Below are 20,296 nucleotides of genomic sequence, written 5' to 3'. Positions count from 1 at the left end.
ATGTTTGCCAAAGATTTTGGTACTTGTCGCCTATGTATAAAATGATGTAATTGTGGTAGGTTTTCATTTAAGATAAATTTCAAAAAATCATTGATCATGACTTTTGCCTCTAGAGGGCGCAATATTCAATTTAAACGTGACGTCATGTAGCTTATAACCACCGGACAAATAAGACGCTTCCAACGATACCTAATTTTTTAAAATGCGATAAGAGGATTAAAAGTTATCATGGAACAAATCTACTTGTAAACAAAATTGTATGTTTAACACGCTCTATCTCTTTTCTCCGGCCGTTTTATTACTTTTTACTTTTGTATAAAATGATGTACTAGTTATAATCTTTCGAATGAGATATATATCATTGTTGTTGCCTTTACGCTATAGACCTACAAACATAGTTTTATAGAAATTGAACACTTTGAAAATTTCAAAATATGAGAAAGACATTAAAAAAACTGTTTTAAAGTTCTAAAAATCACAACATGTTGATGATTTGACAAAAAAAAAAGTTGACAAAATTACCAATCTAACACATCCTTAAGTGGTCAAAATCTAATGACCAGAAAAGAAAAAATAAAACCTAAAAAAAAAAAAAACACAAAAAAAACCTCATGACTTGACTATGGGTTTGTGTATATATTTTTATTGCAATTTTTGCTCGACTAAAACTCGACACAATTTTTTTTTTCGCAAAACCACTTGATGAACATACGAAAAATCGTTTCTCCTAGCAGCCGCCTGACTGTCTGTTTCTCCTTCATCAAGTACAATTAGTAATTCTATATAGTTTTCTATACCACACAAACAAACAAAACAAAACACACTGTGTATTATATGAAAATAAAAAAAAAAAAAAGCAAAGAAATAAAAATAATTATATCAATTTTGCAAAAGTTGCTAAAAAAATAAAAATAATCAAAGAGGTGAAGTCAGAAACTAAATCACTTTGTAGAGAGGAAAAATATACTACTCGCCAACTCATGTTCGGCCAAAAAGATACATGTGTTTTTTTTTTTTTTTTTGCCTTTGCCAATAGAATTCTCCTCCTTTTCAGAGCCAACAGAGGTCTTTTGCTTAGAGAGCTCTCTCAAAAGTCATTTTAAATATCGTGACTGGGATTAATTGGCCAATTTAGAAGATACACATTTGCTCACATACAACACACACACACATACAACTTCTCCTCTATAAACTAAACTAAACACGGATATAATGTTTTCAAGTTGGTCATAGAGTCAGTCGGTATCTATTTTGTGGCTAGGGTATCTTTCTGCATTTGATGGTTTCTAATATAGTTTGTGCTTTTGCTCTGACTGTGTGGTATAAATTCAATAGAATATGGCTCGTGCAAAAGTGCAAAGCTGCAAAAATTCAATCAGCTCTACACAGCTCCAACGGCAGACCAGTAGTAGTTTTCAAAACCCCAAAATCACTCTCGAGGGGGTTTTATAGAAGCTATATATACTTGTATAAGAATAGATATAACGATGGCGTAGAGTCTTTTAGGTGAATAAAGCATTAAGTTGGTCCGATCTCTTCCAAATCATGAAACTCTGCTCCTGGTTTGTCAGCAGAGAGATGCTGACGACTGCTGCTGCTGCTGCTGCTGTTGGTACAATCGTAGGTAGATTAAAGCCTTTTATGCCCCAGACAGCTAGATGATAATGTAAGCATTTTGTCTATTTACCAGTTCAAGGTATTACCGCATGCAATCAAGAAATTAATTTTGTTGAAGAGTGAGGGAGAAGGAGGGAGACTGACACGGGGACGGTTTAATCTCTCTCCACCTCTATAATGTTAATACGTCTACACTCGACTCTATACGACTTCAAAGATCGAGGTTCTGAGTTAATCAAGGTGTGGATAACTTCCATTATAGATAGATATTTCCTAGCACAAAATACATTGAAATTGATTTCCTCCAACCAGATTGATTAGGAGAAATTAATCATTTCTCTTTTCTCTCTGATTATTTTGATATGTGAGTATATACATTATAGTTGAAGGTTTTATTAGGTCAGCGTTAGGCATAAATATACGAGTTATAGGTGTGAATAGATAGATGGGGTGTAGTTTGCTAAATGATAGATTGTTGCCATAATCATATGTGGAGATTAGTATAGTTATGAGTATTGTTTGGTGGTCCTTAGAGGAATGAGAAGATAATGGATGAAGTTCCAATCAGTGGAAACAATGATCGAGAAATCTATTGAATATTGACATGGGACTTTGTAAATTGATTTGATGGCATTTTCTTAATGAAAATGGTGTCATTAACTTTTGGGGCTTTCATACATGGTTACATTATATTAATTTGTTGGAAATAGGCTTGAAAGTGATTTATTCTGATATCAAAATAGTTTGGAAACATTTATAAAATATATTTATCTACAAAACGATGGTGAAATATGTTCGAAAAATCAATACCGAAAATTGGATTGGCAAATTTAATTTCGAAAACTAGTGTTAAGAATGACTCAAATTGGAATTATATAACTTTATTTCGAAAAAGATTGCACCAAACCCGACCTCAAAAAAGTAATTTCGAAAAATTGGTTTGAAATTTAGAACTCAAATCAATATTGTATTGGTTTTCGAAAATGTACTGTCGAAAATTCAATCTTCAAACTCCTATTTAAATAACTAAAACAAGGTTCAGAAGAGATTGTTTAGCTTGATTTCGAAATTGTTTGATTTAAAGTCTCAAGATGATATTTAATTTCGAAAATTTGAGTTTTAAACAGGAGATTACATTTTTATTGCTAAGCCATTTGTTAAATATAATAATATCAACATAAATTTTTTCTTAATTCGAAAACCTAAAGCCAAGTTCGAAAAGTGAAAATTTTGGGATATATTACAAAATCATTAAAAACACATAGTTTCGAATATACTATTCGAAAATTTTAATTCGAATAACGTTTCATTTTTTAGTAGTTTTTGTTAATTTAAATATTAGTTTAACATTTTTATGCTAGAGTTTCGATATTTGTGTAAGAGTTATTTGTGGAATATAGTTTTAACTTTCGATATTTGCTTTCTATATATTTCGAAAATACAAAAATAATATTGTTGTTGAACAAGATTATTTCGTAGCATTTATTTTCAAATTATATAGTGAAAACTCTAGCGTCTATACTGTTATTCTAAATTTTCGAAATCATATTCGAAAGTCTTAAAATTTATTTAAATGAATTGTTTTTTTTTTTAACACGGAAACACAGTTTTTGATACATAGTTTCATAATTTAAGGAAATGTAGTGAAAAAGTTCGAAAATTCGAAAATACAATCTTAAAGCCATGTAGGATTTTTTTTTTGTTGGATTCAATTCACATAAAAAATTTAAACTTTAAGCTTAGAAAGCCAGTTGATAGTATCTCTAAAGATTACCCTTTTATAAATTACCCTTTTATAAAAAAAGAAAATTATGATTTTTATAATGTTCGAAGTTTCGAAATAAAAAAACTCTGACTATTATGAATGAAAAGCGTTCTTACTATGGACATCTGTCTTTAGATTTTTATTAATTAAGTGTCACTTGACTGGTATAAAATAAAGAACTTGATTGGTATAAACTAATCTAATGTAAAAATCAAGCAGTTTAGCCCAGATTTTATAAAACTATTAGAAAAGAGGGAAAAAAAACGAGTATTTTTTCTATGATACAGACTTTCTAAAAATTGTGTGAATGGTCTAAACGGGAAAAAGCTTTCTATTTCCATCGATTCTTCGGAAATACAAAATAAGGTTAAAATTCTCCAAATTTTATAATGAACAAAAGTCCAAGTTCTAAATCCGAATGTATACCAGTGAAAAAAGTCAAAAACTTGAATGGTATAAACTGGTCTTAAAACTTTACTTTTATTATTTCAACTTTCGTAATTTTTCGTTCACATCATTGCCCGTACTATAAAAACAACAACAAACAAAAAATCACAAAATTTTCCACACTCTATTAAATACCTATTTATACCAATAAATTTTCTTCATTAAATCATATAAATCCAATAAATTAATAGCCCCCCCATGAAAAAGTTCATATAAACTAAACACCTATCCGAATCAATTCGCATGAACAAGTAAACGATCTGTGTGTGTATAATCTGGGGAAATAATTTTAAAAATGTTGTTACACTGCAATTAGTAGGCAGTTTGAGTATGAAACAGCAGCATAATTCAAACCACAAAGTGTCCTCGAATCAGTCAATATCTTGTATCTGGTTTTATATTAACATTTTATTTTTTTTTTTTCAATAGATTTTTTCTTATAGGATTGACAGCCGTGAGTATTCATAGTGAGCAAGTATAAGTCCATTTTTGTCATTGGAGTGTTTGTTTGTGTTTTTTTTTTTTTTTTTTGTTTATAGTGAATATCACAAAAGTTCTCACGATCAAATACGACATTATAGTAGAAAAGTCACCATCATCATCATCATCATCATCGTCGTCGTCGGGCTGTCATCATAAGTACCTACATTTCGCGTGTGTAATGCCTTTAGAATTGAAATGAATTATTTGAATTACTAATGCATCTAGATACTATTACATATTGCTAACGTATAATTATACCATTTGTTGTTGGGTGAAGAAATTATAAAAAAAAAAAAAAACAGCGTAGCAGCATAAATGCATTCGCTTATACCTGAAACAAATAAAAAAAAAAAATATAGAAAAACGTGAAAACCCGCCTAGGTGAGATTATATTATATTTTTTTTTTTTCTCTGATTTTACAAACTGAAAAGTATGGTCATAAATATTTATAGATATTATGCGCACATATAATTAAAATTAAAAGCGAGAAGAAAAAAAAATATAAAACTGCATCTCATGCTGGCTTATAATCTTCCGGTGTGGGAATAAACGAGTAGAATAAGGATTAGCTAATAAATTTATTATAAATAAAAAAAAAAAATAAAATAAAACTTGAAAGTGTGAATCAGTTTTAAGTTTATATTTTAATTTTTTTTTTTTGTAATTTATGATATTACTTTCGATTTCTGCAAAGAGATTTCTGTCTTGTGAGGGCTTTTTTTTGTATATCAAGTATTTTTTTTCATTTTTAATTGTATAACCAGTTGAACTGTTTTTGTTGTTGTTGGTGTTTCTTCTATTTAGAGGCCGGTTCTTTTTATTATTTCTGAGATGATTTATGATCATTTTGTTGAGTTACGTTTGCTTGATAATAATTATCATTCCAATATGAGAATTAAAATGCTAATTTTTATTTTTTTTTTTTTTTTGTTACCACCTGGTACCACCAGGAGGTATGGTGTGTGTGGTTATTTAAATGAGAGATTTGAATTTCAATTTGAAAGATAAACGTTATTATGGCTCATAAATGTGCTTGAAATGATCATAGTAAAATCATAAAAATAATATTAGTAGCATATGGTGAAAAATAAAATTCATTCGGGTCACTGTGACGTATACGTACTTTTTTCTTATTTTTTTCGGCTTTATCTTTTGTTTCACAAATTGTTATAAATTGCATTTTTTCTTAACATTGGTGTCAAAGAACATCTAATAGTATTATTAAATACCAAAATCAAGTTGATTGGAAGGGGAAGGGGGGATGCAGGGGACACCTAGAATTGTGTACTAATTTTTTTGTTTTACTTCAATTTCTGATTTTTTTTCTCTAGATCTTCTGTCATCACTTCAACTGAAATGACATTAATTAAATCTAAAAAATGTATACATTGCAACTTTATTGTTTTAGATTTTTATTCAGAATGTTATCTTTAAAAATGAATTGCATGTAGAATTTTAATGCTTAACACGTTCATTCAGAAAAAAATATAGAAAAAAAAAAAACTAAACAACTTTATATTTACGAATGCGGAAGAGATGCGTCGTCGCCAAAAGAAGTTAATAATCTGCAGGTATTGTCATTGGCACGTGCGTAAAAAAAAAAAAAAACTATTTAATCAGTCAAGAAATATAGGGGCTTGAAATATTGTGCTATATTAAAGTTTGAAGGTCGATTAACAATTTACATTTGTTGATAATTTTTTTTACGTTTTTTTTATTTTGATTAAAAAAAATTTAAAATTTTGATCCTAAGTGGGCTGTAGGTCTGTCTTGGTAATTTTAATATATTTCGTCGACGTTTCGGGCGTGATTACACCCTTCTTCAGGACTAATATTTTAAAATAATAAATTTTAAGATGTTTCTTAAAATTTGTGGTTGTTAGTTTTCTGGTATCTCTTTTATATTTTTGTAAATATTTCAAAATTCAAAAATTGAAGCCTTGAAAAAGACGTTTCAATTAATCGAATTTCAAAATAAAAATTTATTTAAAATTCTATCCATTATGCTTGTTTTTTGAGGAAGTGCATCCTGTCGGTTTTCGTATGGTATTTGTCTAGATTGCTTTAAAAAAATTTTCATTCAGACCTCTTATTAAGTTATTTCTAAAATATAGTTTAAAAGTCATACAAGAAACACACCACACACTCACTTAAAGCTTAGCATTGTGTATTGTATCTTCAGTCTGTCACTAAACACAAAATACAAGTAATTAAGGACCTCTAAAATCAAAATTTTTAGACTAATTCAAATGAAAATAAGTAGAATCATTCTTAAATGTTGAAACTTAGAGAAAAAACGTGCATTCGCAACTTAAGTTAGGATATTAAGTATTTGAACAAAGACTTGGACCTCTAACAGAATTTTTATTTGTCTTGAGATTTACAAAAACATACGACAAATTTGAAATCTTTTTTCAAAGACTCTCACATTATAATAACGAACATAAAGCAAAAACATCCATAGAAGAAAGTCCTTTGGGACCTCTAAAAAATATGTATTAAAATTTAATAAAAGGAGGAGCATTATTCAACTTCAAACTATTTTCGAACATGAGCGTTATATAAAAGTTTAACACTAATTGTAGATGTTTAGGACCTCTTTTATTTTTAATTTAATATATCACCACTTGAGTACCTATCTATCCAATTTAAGTTGCACCTTTTATATTTAAACATAATTTGTTCTTCTAAGATTTTTCTAGAATTACGTACTCTAATGAAAACTCATTGACAAAATTAAGTCTTTAAGACCTCTTATAGAAGATTTCCAAAATTTAATCCAAGCAAAAGAAAAATTCAATATTATACTAATTTTGAAGATTTTTAGGTAATTTAAGCTGTTTTTAGAATTCGTACTTAAAGAAATGACATTGACAAAAGAAAGTCCTTTGAGACCTCTAAGAAAACGTCTTTAAATTTAATCCAATTAGGAACAGAATTAAAACACATACTGTTTTAAATTTTTAACAATAATTTAAACTATTTAGTACCTCTTGTCTTTTAAATTTTCACCACTCAGGTTATTTGGGACCCTATCTTACGATTTTAAGCTCTCAGTTTGAAACATAATTTATTCTTAAATTTTTTACTTAATTATTGTCTTAACTTCTTTTTAAAATATATTTTAATTTTGAAATTCAACAAAAAATTGTGATCAAAATAACGATAACTTGTCCATAAATGCAATTAAAAAAAATCCATTAACGCTCTTTGATCATGTACTCAATTCTAAAATCCAAAGTCACTATATATTTTATGTTTCCTGCTGCACACAACACACAACATAACAAAAATCGTGTTCACAAAGCTCATATAAAAGAAATCAATATCTATCCTTCAATTATATTTCAATCACATACAATAGCGCGATTTATTAGAAAGATAACATTGACAACAACCAATTTATGCACACAAATGAGAACTACATTCAATGAATATAAACAAAAAATATAACCAACACACTAACAATTCTATAAGTTTGTTAGCAAAAAAAAAAAAAGTAAAGGCAAAGCCTAAAATATTAATTAAAGTATGTTGCTTGGTAGAATACTAATCTTAATTTTTTTTTTTTTTTGAATACGACGAACTGCGGTTACCTAATCAAGAATTTAAAAATAAAATAAAAAAATGAAAAAAAAAAAAAAACAGAAAAATGGATATAAAGTTAAAAAAAAACCACATTATCCAGACGTGCGTACTAGCAGTCAACAGCAGCAGCAAAAGCAGTAATAGCTTACAACAACCACAACCAACCGTTGTTGTTGGCTTTGATAACTTTTGACTTTTATGGAGCTCATAGATACACTAACTTGCAACAAAACCGCATCCACACTGTATTGACGCGCATTATGCACGCGTGATAATCTCTTCTGCATCACCGACGACTACGTCCAAAATAGACGACAAACAGTCAGACAAACAAACAAACAGACAGACGGACATACCTACTCTAAAAAATATATGCCTCAGTGAACATGAAAAACCACAAAAAAAAAGTATATTTGTACCCCAGAAGAGGAGAGATATCCCAGTTTACACCAGAGCGACTGACTCCTCTTCTTCTTCGGTGCGATCAAACACAGCCAAATGTCAAAAGCAATTGCCATTAGATAGATACAAACATATACGACGAACCAACTAACCTAGCAACCATATTTCTATCTATCTGTTGTATGTTGCCCCCTAAAGTAATTTGCATGCGAGAGGCGTGTAACCGTGCAGTGCAGATAGCCCAACCGCTGTGTCGTCACATTCGCACGAACAAATGCGGAGGATTTTCTAAGCCAAGTTGACCAAACTCGGAATCGGAGTCCCATTCCAAGCACACGAAAGAGTAGATACATAAACATACTTTTTAACCGCTACTCAGCCATGATATTTGAACTTGAAGTTGTGTATATGCCCACGTTTGTTGAGTGGAGCAAGTTAAAAAAAAAAAAACAGGCAACAAAAAACCATGAAGCAACAACAACAAAAAAATGTTTTCTGCTTGCGTCAGAGAGATACAGCTTAAGACAGTCAGTAGAGCAACCGCAGGCAGCACCTCTATCTTTAACCTAACCCCTCGCAACATGTATCTATACATTATATATGCCTATAGCACGTTTGTTGTTTATAAATTGTTGTTGTGAAGCGATATGTGTGTGCCACATGAGGTAACATTGAACATAAATATGGCGCGCGAAAGAGAAGATTGCATCACGCTTTTGGATTAGTTTTTACCTATAGATAATTTTTTTTTTTTCATTTTTGTCTTCAGGTGTGCGCTGCAGTATTTTTGGTTTGGCTTAGTACCAATCAATGTTTTTTTTTTTTTGCTTCTTTTTTCGTCTATTTTTTTTTTTTTTTTTTTTTTTTTTTTGTAATTTTCAATGGTGAGTAGGTAATTATGTTATGGAAGTGAAAACAGTCTCTATTTTTTTTTTTAATGCAATATCGTGTATATGAGTTTTTGTACACACCTTCAATTGTGTGATTGCCACATAAATTTTGTACTTTAAATAGATCCGAATTAAAGATAAATATAAACGAGTTAAATTGACTTTTAAATAAAAATTATAAATTAATTTGTTTATATGAAATGTTTTGTGTGTATTGTGTGTTTAGAGAGAAAATGAGATATGAATGCATAATAATTGAACATAAATTTTATTTTCTATTAAAACCTGCGACACACCCATATGTGGAATATTCGATAAATATGATTGCATCGATTTTTTTTTTTTAATTGAGATACATATCAAACGATATTTTGCATATAATTTTGTTTGTATTTCCTAATTTTCGAAGTTAAAGCAAAATTTTCGAAATAAAACGTCACAAATTGCAAGATACTTGTTCATTTTAGTTTTAAATATTTATTGTCAGAATAGAACAAAACTATTCTGACAATAAATATTAAAAACTAAAATGAACAAGTATCTGGCAATTTGCGAAGTTTAATTTCGAAAATTTTGCTTTAACTTCGAAAAATAATTTTTTTCGAAATTGAATTCGAATTTTCGAAAAAAAAGATTCGATTATAATTCTCTCAAAATAAACCTTTTTTTTCAGAGGTGCTACCAACCTATCTCGATTAGGGTCACATCACTCATCTTTTTTTAAAATGAAAATATTTTCTGTTTTAGTTTTATTTTTTACAAGGTCCTTACGCAAGGTCTTAATATATGTCTACAAAAAAACACCAAAGATTTGTTATTGTTGTTGTTATTCATCATATTACCCTTTCAAATTGAATCAAACAACATTTAAAAGTTTTTGAGGTCCTAAAAATATTATTTAGCGGAGTTTTGTAAGAAATAAAATCTACTTATCACATTTGCAGAAACTAAGGTCCATTTTCTTCACTCGTAGTAAAAATATAAAATATAAAAATTCTCAAGTTTTGTTCAACTTCGAGTGAAGAAAATGGACCTAAGGGTCCTAACGAAGATCATATTAAATTGTTGAAGTCTGTAGTGTATTTATTTTGCTATACGGATCTATAAATGGAATAAAGTTATGTACATATATAAATCGATGGGGTCCTAACTCAAGTGTATGTATGTGGGACCACAACATTTAGAATTGTTCGCTGTTTTTTTTTTCTAGCTAAATTAAAAGAAAAAAATTAAAAACGAAAAAAACTGAATGAAACTGTAATAAAAGCAATTACTTGTTAAAACTGTTGTTATCTACAAAGTTGTAGTCTTTTAGAAACTGTTTACTATTAAACCGATAAGGTCCTAACGTAAGGGAAGGTCTAAAATAACAATATGCTGGACTCCTTTTATGAATAAATGTTTGTGCTCATTATATTTTTATCAAGTGAAGAAAAAAGTTATACACATATTTCAAGAATATTTCGGGTCCTAAAATTTATATTCAAGACTCTTACACTCAAAACATTTCTTTAAAACAGTTTTAGAAAAGTTTCAAAAAAGTTTTTGTTTGCAAATAAAAGACATGACAATCTAAGACCTTAGAATTCTTAAGTATTTCTGGCATTTTGCAAAGAAAAAAAAAAACTTAAGAATGTTTTGCAATTTTTAATCACTTTGACCTTTTGCCAATTAAATCTAAACTTTTGTTAGACAATTTACATGAAACCTTCTTTTATTCGTTTCCAATGAATTCTATGTCGTACTTTATTGTAGTACCCTTCTATTTAACTCAAGAACCAACTAAAACATCGACCTTAATCTTAATCTTTATGATAAATCACAATCACCATCAATCAAATCCAAAAGCAAAGCAAAAACGAAAAATAATAAAAAAAAAAAAATTAAAAAAACTTCATTACAACTGCCATGACCTCTCAACTCTAAGTGACAGGCACTGCAACGCGACAACCATCAAGCTTGTATTCCATACCATTCACTTCTTCTTCTTCTTGTTTTATAAAGTGCATTCGAATTATTATTACCAAACACCCAACCAACCATCGTTACATTGGATTGGGTTGAGTTGTCATTGTCATTCGAGATGACATTTCGCCGAGAAAAAAAAAAAACAGGGTGACATCATCAGCATCATCTTAATGAGTTCTTTTTTTTTCATAATTTTTTTTTTTTTTAAATATTCAAAGAATCCAGCCAATGAATTAATGCAAAAAATAAGTCTTCTTAATTATTGTTCTAAACAAATGATTTCTTCAATTCACCGACCCTTATACGCTCTCTAATTACACGCTACGTGAACCCCAGGTTAAAAACTTTTCCCCGACCATGCGTCGAAATGACACGGCAACCAAAACATGAAAATAAGTTTAATACAAAAAAAAAAAAACAACACACATAACTCATTTCGTTGAACTCGCATGACTGACAGATTACAAAAGTCTGACTTTTCGAGTTAGTCCAGTGTGTGAAGGGGTTAAAAACTTCAAACTCATATACTCTCAACAATCGCACACAGAGTTCATTCAAATAAAAGAATCATTTTTTGACAGCTTCATTTGGAATAATTAAGTGGAGAGAATAAAGAAGTCAGTAAAACACACACCACCGCCCGAAGGGAGGTTATAACATCAGCTTTAACATTGGATTCGAAGCTGGACAATTGAAGCTGATTTTCAATTCAAAGAGTGACTATGTTCCGCCTAGCGAACGAACGTTCGAAGCCGCAGCCGAGCGCACTCAATAGGTAAATCCATCAAAACGCACTCAACCGTGGCCCTTTTTTTTTAATTCTGACGTTTGTAGGTTGGTTTGTGTACCATTATTTTTCGTTGGCTTGAGGCGTTCGCCTTCAATGTTTTGTTGTTGTTGTTGTTGCAAATCTTGTGTCATAGTCTAATGCTATGCACACGATCAGTCAATTGTCCGTCAACATAGACAATTTCCAATCAAAGTTGGTTAAATCGCGCATAACTCTTTTTTACCTTCTTTTCTATCTGTCAGTTTGATGATGATCAAAGTGGGGCAGTTTATTTCTTAATCATTTATTTGCTATAGAAAATCGAACCATCATCTAAATGGTTATACCCCCTCTCGGTGGGAGGGCCTGATGTTGTAGTAGTCATTCATTGCATTGCAACAGCGTATAAAGAACTTAGAAAACGACCACCTGCAGCGTTTTAATCGAACAGAACGACAAAACGATGACAGTTGTGTCAGAAAAAAAAAAATAATATGGCGGCTGCAAAAGAGGAATGATGATGGTGGCAATGGTAATGGCGGCAAGAGATTGTGCAATCGAACGAGTTTAACTCTATTCATTGCACTTCTTTACTTCTGTTGATGGTGCGTTAGTGATGTGCTGATATTCTGTTTTTTTTTATCGATAAAAAAATCTGATTAGTTGCGCTTGATAGTTTTTTTTGCTTCTGTACTAGTTTTTTGTGTCTGCAAGAGCATTTAATAGTCCATTAAGTTGTGGAAGTTGTTTATATTCTTTTTCTGCAAATGGAGTTGAGTATGTATCTGTATGAGCAAAAAAAAAATAAACGATTTAGAGATTAGAGTGAAATATTAATATCCTGTTGCTGATATGATAAGAAGATTGATATAAGTTTTGAAAGTTTTCAAGTTACATTTTTGAGGCTTGATTACCGTCGCTAATATCCCAAAACATACTCAGCGAATCTTGTTCTTTTTGCTTCTATAGGATTTCTATAATTTGGTGGTAAGAATATTAATAAAATATTTCGCTAAGTTCTTATAAATGTGGTTTGGGAGTATTCAATTTAGGTCTTAAAAATTTTGTACTCAAGGCTGTTTTGCTAAGATCAAGCTTAAGCTATAGATACCTATGGCAATATGATAAAAAAATATAATTTTAAATTGATTTTCGAGACTGAAAGTTCAGAACAATTAAAACAATTCAGATTAGTACAATATTTTTTTGCTTTTATTTTTCGCTAAGTTGACATGAAGCTATTTTATAAAAAAAACTATTTTATAAATAAGCGACAAGCTAAGCGATAAAGATTAAAATTTATTGCTTGTTTTTTTTTTTTTTTGCAGATTTATTAATTTTCGCTTTATTTCGCTTTGTTCATATAAAATTTTCCAAAATTTGTGTCATGTTTAAAGTATCAAATTTAGGTATCTAAAGTATTTCTCAGTAGTTCCTGGAATTTTAAATAGTCATGCTGTTTTATTTGTGGATTAAAAGGTTTTTCGCTGAGTTCATATTCATTCCTCAAATATGGCGAAATGTAAGAAAAAGTTAAAACAGTTTAATTGTTGTGGTTCTTGCTTATCAACAAGAGCTGATAGGTAGTTAAAAATATTATTACTTGGTTATATTAATTTGTCATTGTTTTTCGCTAAGTTCACAAAAAATTAGCGGAGAATCACCATGAATTGATACAAGGCTTAACAAATGAAGTCTTTAATTTAGTGGCAACTAATTACTGCATACATTTGGTTGATCTACAATTTTTTAATAATGTTTCGCTAAGTTTTCATATTGAGCGAAAAATATTCGGATATTGGCGTAACAATTATTAAATGAAATCTATAGTTTCTTTACTCACTGGGAAATAGAATTTTGATTCTGATACTGTTTATTTTCTTGATTCAAAAGTGTTTCGCTGAGTTTTCGCTTAAAACCTTTTACACTGCAATATGAAAGAAAAAACTTAACTTTAAACCTACATATTCCGCCTCATATTCAATAAATTATTACAAAGTTAACCTTTCCATATGTAACCATTAAAATCGATTTTGAATAAGTCAAAAACTTATCCATAATATATGTATGTGATGGTGTCTGTTGTTCTTGTCTTTAAAATTTATGTTTTACAAACCAAACACAAACAAAAAAATAAATGTTAAGCGAATAACCTCGTTACCAAGCGAACATTGAGGTCGTATAGTATAACCATATCGTGTCGTATAGAGAGTCGACATCATTGAACAGCTAAACACAGAATACAAGAGAAGGTCACCTCCGGCAAAATACGGCCTATGTTTGCTCCTTGTAGGAAAATGCATGCAAAATATTATTAACCTGGTAGTTTCTTTTTGTACCTATAAGGAATAAGGATAGACTCTGACGATTGTTGCTTCTCAAATTACACCCTTAAATAAACTAAAAATACCATGTGTAGGTAGTTTACCGTTTTTTTTCGTCTTATACACAAACACACATGCAAAAGGACTATATTTCACTTGAATCCTTTTTAAAAAAAACAAGAAAAATGAAAAAAAAACAAGGCTCCAACGAACAACTCACTGCCAATAACTCATCCAAAACTCATCTATAAACCTATAAACAGAGACGTTCGAGGTATAAACGGGGACTAAAGTTTACCTAAACGTGCTTATAAACACTTTGATTGTCTTAATGGCTGACAGACATGCAAACTTCGTCCTCTTCGATCAACGTCATCGCCATTACCATCACCATCATCGTCATTCTCATCATCATCATCATCGTCGCGCCATATTATATTCTCCCCCTCCCCATAATCATCATTAACATCGTCATATCGTTCAGGTTTTCATATACGACGATGTTAAAGTAAAGTACGACGAAAGTAAAAACCATGGCATTAATTACAATCGAATAGTATAAGTAAGTGGCACCTTTTTTCACAAAAAAGTAGGGTGTTATGGGGGAAGAGGGGGCAACAATTTATATTCTTAAACATACGAAAAACAAAAAAGCCGGTAGTACAACTTGGCATCAATCATACACACATGTGTTCGCTGCACAACAACTCGCTGACTACTTGCTGTCTGAAAACCATTTGGTAATTAATAATAATTTGAGTCTCAAGCTAAAAACTAATTGATTTAGAAAGTGAAATTAATTTGTTGCTTTTATGGTTGCAGTTCATTTCCTACCCCCTCCCATCCCCTTCAACTAAAAACACACACAAGTCTATAGTTTCTCACGGCAGCTCATTTGTAGCACCTTTTTTTTTTACTCTATACTTGACTAAACTATATTAAGAGAGTTGTTCTTTTGGTGCATTTTAATGCTCAACACGTTCAAGTTGTTAAGCATTTATGAGCTATAGGTAGAATTGAATATTATGGGAGCTTGAACGCGCTCGAGTTTTAGCGAGAGCGCAAAAAATATAATAAAAATAGAAAGAAAATTTATAAACCCATAATGTGCCAAATGGGCAGAGGTATAAATCATTCAGGTAAAAAATATACCTACACTAACTTTACACACACACAACTCATATAAAACGTAGCAAAAAAAACACACCGGTGTAGATATATGGTTTTCATTGAAGTGTACTTCCTGTTTCAGTCAACCAAAAAAAAAAAGTTGCCTAGTAATTTAGTTCACACACAAAACTTCGACCGACTTTTTTAAGTGAATATATGTAAGTATCTTAGTTTTTTGCACGACTATACCTTCAAAGCGCGTTAAGAGTTGAAGTTGAAAAATTTATGTTGCGCTGTCTGTAATGAGTTTTGTATAGGTACGTAAACTAGCAACGAAGGTGGCGCTAAATAATTGAAATTCTCATAAAGTTTTGCAGAGTGCTGAAAGAAATAGTTTTTTTTTTTTGCGAAATTTTTAAAATTGACGTCAACTTATGAGAAGTAACAGGTTTGCTAGATAAACAAAATAGGAAAGTTTAAGTCTTACATTTATTTTTAGTTTGCAGTAGGAAAATTTTTATATGGAAAAAGATGTTCGAGAATATGTATGTGTAAAGACACAAGATTTATAGCCTTTATGGGCAAGAACATACTTGTGCGGAGTTATCTCCTTACGAAAAAAGAGTAAGACTAGTTTTTTTTTTTTGTTTTCAGAGGAAATATGGCGATAAGATGCAAACTAACCCTCTTATATTGAAAAGCTGGAATTTTAAGAGAATTTTGTAGAGAAAAATTTAGCATTTTTACTACTTCGCATCGCTACGATTTGTAAAAAAAACTTAAGATTTTTTATTTACTAACACATCGCATCGCTATAAAAAATGGAATTTTGCATTTGCGAAACTTCGCATTATTAAGATTTTTCATTAGCGAGGCTTCGCATTGCTGATTAAAATTTAGAGTTAATTATAATTGTGCTATGAGTACAAAAATTGATATTTGAAAAATTTGCATTTCGCATCTAATAAATTAGTTTTTAATTTCTTAAAATTTGTTTTTAATATGTTAAAGATTCTCAAGATTTTGCAAATTAATTGCTTGGAAAAAAGTAAGCGGTTCCGAATCTTCGCACCTTAAAGGTTTTCGGTGAGAACATGATTATATCGTTACCCATTCAAAAAAAATGTTTCGCATTTGCAAAGCTTTGCATTTGGGTTTTGCATTGCAAATATCGCAAAATGTTGCAATGCCAAAAAATGTTATTGCTAAAATTTCCCATTTGCATTGCTGAAACTTTGTGAAGGTTATGCTTTGCTTTTTTGCTACGAAAAATTGCATTTGCAACACTTTGCGTTATTGAAATTCAGCAAACTCTTGATGACTGCGAAGATAGATACTGAAGCTGGATAAAATAAATGTTCTATACATTCAGTGGTTTTTCATTAAGATAAAAATTTTACTTTCTAATAGCCGGATAGAAAAAATGAAATTTCCAGTCGGATAAGATTTTATAAATACGGATGGTCAAAAATGTGAACATAATTTTTTTTTTTTTAATTTTCGGCTTTTTTGGAATATTGAACTCTGTTCGGTCTTTGCAGTCGGATATGATTGAATTTTCAAGCTGGATAAACAAGAGAATTAAAATTATTACAAGTTTATTTTAGAGCAACACAATCACTGCTGAATAAGAGCAAATATTTTTAACGGATAAAGCCGGATATGTGAATATGCATTTTTTGTAATGCGTGTTTAATACAAAATTCAACTCTTTTACGTCTTTCTTTCCGGATAAAATCGAATATTGAAGCCAGGTAGGGTCAATGTGGGTAAATGTAAACAGGGGTAAATGAAAACATGGCTCATAACAAGCTTCAGTTAAATCTCTTTGATGCATACATAAGTACAAATCGCGGACGCATATATCCTTTAACTTATACGTCAAGCTCATTGCTGTCAAGAGAGAATTCATTCGGCGAGCGTATTTTCCGTGAAAGATAATTTTTTAAAGTGCCAAACAAGTCGTTAGTCTTTCAGAAAAATTAAATATTTTTGCAGATTCAATTAAGTCAGTATAATTTGCAAATACTTTTTTGTTTTTAATTTTGATGTAGATTCTATGTGATACAAGCAAATTTTAAAATACAAGACATTTATGTCGATTGGTATGTGTTTACATTTACCCCAGAATATTTTTCATAATGGGTAAATGTAAACAGCGTATTCTGGGGGTAAATATAAACATATATTTTTGCTGAAATTATTGGTTTTAATAAAAATAACGTATTTTAAGTCAATTACTATTGCTAAAGTGCCGCGGAGTCACATTTTAAAGTAGCCAACACCATCATTTTCAGTGGATGATGTTGCAAAATCGGTCTTTGACGTAAAAAAACAAAAAATTTGACGTTCGGAGCTGCTCAAGATGCATATTGGGCGCCTATATAAAGAAACAAAGGAAGAAAACAAAAACTTTTATTGGAATTTGAAAAAGTTTTTGTCAAATACCTTCTTGAACGTTTTTCAAGTTGTTATCCATATGATAAAGAGGAAATTCTAAATTTTAAACCACCGTTTACATTTACCCCAAATTTGTAAAAAAACACAAACATGGTGGGGTATTTGTAAACATGCCATATTTGACAGTAATGTAAACAATTTGGGAAATATTTGTTTATATTTATAAAGAAGAATTGCCATCATTTCATATTTGCATTTGAAGATACCATTCAAGTTGTTCCGTGAAAACATATAAAAATCTTAAGTCGAAAGAAAAAAAAGACATGAAATTGTTTACATTTACCCACATTGACCCTAAGCAAAAATGTATTAAAAATGTATAATTAAACTGGGATAAGTTGAAATATTACATTCGGATAAGCTGAAATACGAGTCATTTAAGATGTTTTACTCAATCAAACTCCTTATTTGAGCTGAAAAAAATGTTGCCAGTAAAAAAAGTACCTCGGATAATACATTTTATTCAGTTCAAACTTTTATATAAATACATTCAACATTCATGAAATCAAACAATAGCTCCATAAAATACTTGCTTATATACCCTGATTAAAATATCAACAAATAAAAACAAACAATACACCAAAAAAAAAAAAAAACTTTTCAATATTTGTTTTTAAACAAACTTTTTGTTATTGCAATTTTACATGTTACACAAAAAAAAAGCGGATTAATTTGCAACTACTTTGAAACAACAACACCGAAAAAAAACAAAAAAACTCCTGATTGACAGTCATCATTTCAATTTTTTGTGCTATTTTGTATAAATAAAAAAATGTAAATACAAAAATTAAATAAAATACAAAAACCAAAAATTGTAAAAAAAAAATCCCTCACATCTATTTTAATTAAAATGAAAAACTTATGTCGAATTAAAAAAAAAATCTGATGAAAATAATATGATGGAATTTTGTGTACCCAATAAACAACAACCATATTAAAAAAAAACCCAACTATTATTGAGTATTTTTATGTATATCGATTCTCTAGCAAACAGTTTTTTTTCCTCATACCTCGTCATGTCGGTTTCATTACACCATCAATTCCAACTTCCTTTCTCTTTTTTTCCCTCCCTCCATCTATTTTTTTTTTTGCATGTTGCATTTCCACTTCAATTTTAATATCCTATTATCCTGGTTGTATACCTTTTCATATGCTGTAGACTGTTTGAAAAAAAATATGTATGCATGCAAAAGTAAATTACCCCATGAAACCAACAACGCAACGTTGCAAATTGCACACAAATCTGCATCCATTTACACACGATATATATCGAAAATATACTCTACACTGCAAAAAAGGAGTGTAGGCGAATAAAGGGGGTTAAAAACCAAACATTAGCACAAAAGTCCTGTTTGCTCCTGTAAAATATACATACACACATAACCAAAACCATATCGGGTAATATGTGAATGTGAATTATAAAAACAAAAAAAAAAAAAAAAAAAAAAGGTTGTTTAATAAATGAGGGTTGAAACATGTCAGAAGTGGGATATTACACACAAACCCACAGGATACGTGTACACTTCAAATATATTTTTTTTTAATATGCACATCACACAACTTCCATCATTTCATATTGATATCCTTTCATCCAATTCAAATGGTTTTGCTATTGCTCCTGTTAGTCGTCGTCGGGGCATTTGATATGATGTGTGTGTAGAAAATTTTCATGCGCTGCTACAAGGATAATGATGATGAAAATCCATAGAAAATATTATATTTGATTGTTGCCAGCAGAAAACCGACAAGTCCTTCTCTTCTCCACCTCCTGTTTTTTTTGGCTCAACTCGTTTTTTTTTTGTGTGTAATCCTGCTCGACTTATAAGTAACGAAAAGAGTACAATCACCTATTGGAGGGTTTGAAATAAATTCTTTTTTTTTTGCAAAAATACGGGCAAAAGAAACACCCTCTCCATACTCCTCAACACATTGTTTAAATACAAAAAAAAAAAGGGTTAAAACTTTATGTATGTTATGCAAGGAGCCAGAGGAAGCCGACCGACGACTCTTTATGGTAGAGGTACGATTTTGTGTTAAAAAAGGGGTTCATTTGGCCAGGCCGACGACTCTTCGGCATCGACATACAAAAATCATCATCATCATCACGAGACTTTTACAATGTGTGTGCAACCGACATGTGTTGGGGTTATGCATGCATGGCTTATTCTCGATCAGACCAGTCGCATGGCAGGCTTCTCTATTGTGTGGATTTTTATTATATATTTTATTTCGTCCTTTTTTTGGGAAATCCTACACATTTTTTTCTTAATTATTAATAATTTTTAAGGCTTTTTTTTTTGTAGAGAGGTCAAACGGGTTTGGGGTGTTTGGCATGTGTGTATTGAATTTATGTTTGAATACAATTTTTGTAAAGCTTTAATTCAACCATGTCAAGGGAATTTTTGGGTGTTAATAATCCGAAAAAATGAATAATGTAAAAAATGTAAGCGGTTTGTGTTTAAATGGGGATTA

General features: G+C 30.3%; 1 protein-coding gene across 3 annotated transcripts in view; it reads right to left on the bottom strand.

Annotated features, from left to right (window-relative positions):
- The window catches only part of LOC129907338 (alpha-protein kinase 1), a 142,506-nt gene that overhangs the window by 18,695 nt on the left and 103,515 nt on the right, over positions 1 to 20,296 (bottom strand). The window lies entirely within an intron of this gene.

Source organism: Episyrphus balteatus, chromosome 1, assembly GCF_945859705.1.
Source record: "Episyrphus balteatus chromosome 1, idEpiBalt1.1, whole genome shotgun sequence".
NCBI classification, from domain to species: Eukaryota; Metazoa; Arthropoda; class Insecta; order Diptera; family Syrphidae; genus Episyrphus; species Episyrphus balteatus.
Note: the sequence above shows the minus strand (reverse complement) of the source record. Positions and strands in the feature narration are given on the sequence as shown.